The sequence below is a fragment of the Babylonia areolata genome, chromosome 2 (assembly GCF_041734735.1).
Source record: "Babylonia areolata isolate BAREFJ2019XMU chromosome 2, ASM4173473v1, whole genome shotgun sequence".
NCBI classification, from domain to species: Eukaryota; Metazoa; Mollusca; class Gastropoda; order Neogastropoda; family Buccinidae; genus Babylonia; species Babylonia areolata.
Genome location: NC_134877.1, coordinates 58,937,136 through 58,939,436, shown reverse-complemented (window position 1 = coordinate 58,939,436; position 2,301 = coordinate 58,937,136). Strand labels below are relative to the sequence as shown.

Sequence of the window (2,301 nt, the reverse complement as noted above, 5' to 3'; positions counted from 1 at the left end):
ACTTATTATATAATGGTGCAGAGAAATACACGAACTGAGCTGAACTGGTGGGGATTTGTTTGCTTAAGCTTATAGCTTTCCTGCAGTGTGAATTCGATCGCAAATCTGCAATTGTGTCACGTTTATGTTTGTATTCCTTCTGTTCATTGGCATCGTATTTGCTGTTAGCGTTTCTCGTATATCTGTGTTTCATTCATTGTTGTGGTGTTGGCAGTGTTGAAGAAGTAAAGCGTTGAACAAATAAATAGTGACAGAAAACAAATGCAGGTGATCATTATTTGTCGCTGCCTTGGAATTGAATTAGCAAATATTTCTGTCGTGGTGACAAATGTATCGAGCATAAAGTAGTGTATATGACTACACAGGTAAATGATAACCAGAACATAAATAACGGGCAAAATACGCAAAGCAAGTGTCGATATCAATTACCTTTCGTCGTTATGTCACTTCATATCATTTTTTGGAAGGAGGAAGGACTGAAGAAATAAAACGATGAAAATAAAACGAAAACACGAGAAAGAAAACGGAGTCTGTCAAATTATCAGATTTTAAGACCTATCTGTGTTTGTTTTTCATTACAAAGCAAATCTCGCTGATTGACCCAAGCTGACACAGAGTATGAACGATTCAGTAACAACGTTGACACACCACGGCGCGTAGTCATGACACTGCCTCAGAACATGTCAAAAGGACAAACTGTCAGATTAGCAGACACGCAAAGCACGAAAGAAAAGTGCGAGTGTTTGCTTTGTATTGTGATATATATATATATATATATATATATATATATATATTATATATATATATATAAAGAGAGAGAGAGAGAGAGAGAGAGAGAGAGAGCGCACACACACACACACACACACACACACACACACACATATGTATGGATGTGGGTGTAGATGTTTTGTGGTGGAATCCCGGTCCGCATATGGGATTCGAACCTGTGGACACTCGATCGTTTCCTCGTCGGGCACGTTACCACTAGGCCACCGCTACACAATAACACTATTTTGATATTTTGTTGTGTCTTGCTCATGGTTACGATACTATGATCATTGTTATTGTTTGTTTTTGTGTGTTTTTTTTAAATTATTAATCCCTCTTTCATTCATCGAGTTTACTGGTGTTATCAGCTTAGACAAGTAAATAGTGGAAGAAAACAGCGTTGAAGAACATTTCTGTTATCATGGAAGCGATTAAGAATTTTAAGCAATAAAAGTGTTAAAAATGATCGAATATTCAGTTGTGTATGCTTATATGACTGCACAAACGATAACCAGAACAGATTTACCGCCAAAACAACAACATCAACTTTGAAATAAATAAAGCAAAGGAAGTGACAAGTACAATTCATCTGTCATATTCCGTCACTTCATATCATTTTTGGATGTAAGAGAAGAAGAAGAAGAAGAAGAAACCCACAGGAAAGAAAAAAAAAAAAGTAGCAACCAACATATCTATCACATCTTCATTTTTGAAACCTACCTGTAACGAAAGTGTCTCAGGTTCACATCACAAGCAAACCCTGTCGATCGACCTTGCTCTTGATCACCGGTGCACGCTTGATCACCTTCCACCCCACAGACTGATACAGATCAGAAACGGTTGAGTAAGAACATAAACACTACAGCACATAACCACTAACACCATTCCTACTCCAAGGCGTTCAACTGACCAACATACAAAGGCAAAGCGCGAGGGGAAAAAAACTATTATGCCAATACGCTCTGAGTCCAGAAAACCATTATAATGCAGACACCTTGTCAAAACAGAAAGCGATCACACGCTCTTGGTTTGGCAGGAGAATGTTATTTTGACGCGGTGTCGTGTGTGGAAAGGTAAGAGTGGTAGGCTTTCTACGTCGGCTCTGGAGCGGAGAAAAAGTGGGGACCTCGCATGGAGCCACCCCTTCTAAGGGCTATGACAGAGGCATGGCACAGTGACAATTGTTGGCAGAAACGTCCTTTGGGCTTGAGCGAGGGATTAACGTCTTTTGCTCATATTACGTGTGTCGAAGTATCACGTAGGTACGGGGCTTTCGTTTGAACAAGATCGATATCTAAGTTTCGTCGAGAACATGATTTGAGTGTAAAGAAAGGAGAGGGAAACATGGGTGTGGAGAGGGAGTTGTATGGTGAGGGAGGGGTTGGTGTTGGGGGTCGGTGCTTGAGAGAGTGTGTTTGCTAGCATGCGTACATGTTTGTGCGACTGGAGACTCTGTGTGTGTGTGTGTGTGTGTGTGTGTGTGTGTGTGTGTGTGTGTGTGTTCGGGCGCACGCAATCGTATGTGCATGAGAT

The 2,301-nt window shown here is 40.6% G+C and overlaps 1 pseudogene across 1 annotated transcript in view; it reads right to left on the bottom strand.

The window, feature by feature from the left end:
• The window catches only part of LOC143275652 (uncharacterized), a 13,251-nt pseudogene extending 11,368 nt beyond the window's left edge, over positions 1-1,883 (bottom strand). The window contains exon 1 of the transcript XR_013053450.1: positions 1,489-1,883. The product of XR_013053450.1 is annotated as an uncharacterized LOC143275652 (transcript). The remainder of the gene's footprint in view (positions 1-1,488) is intronic.
• Positions 1,884-2,301: the final 418 nt, after the last annotated feature.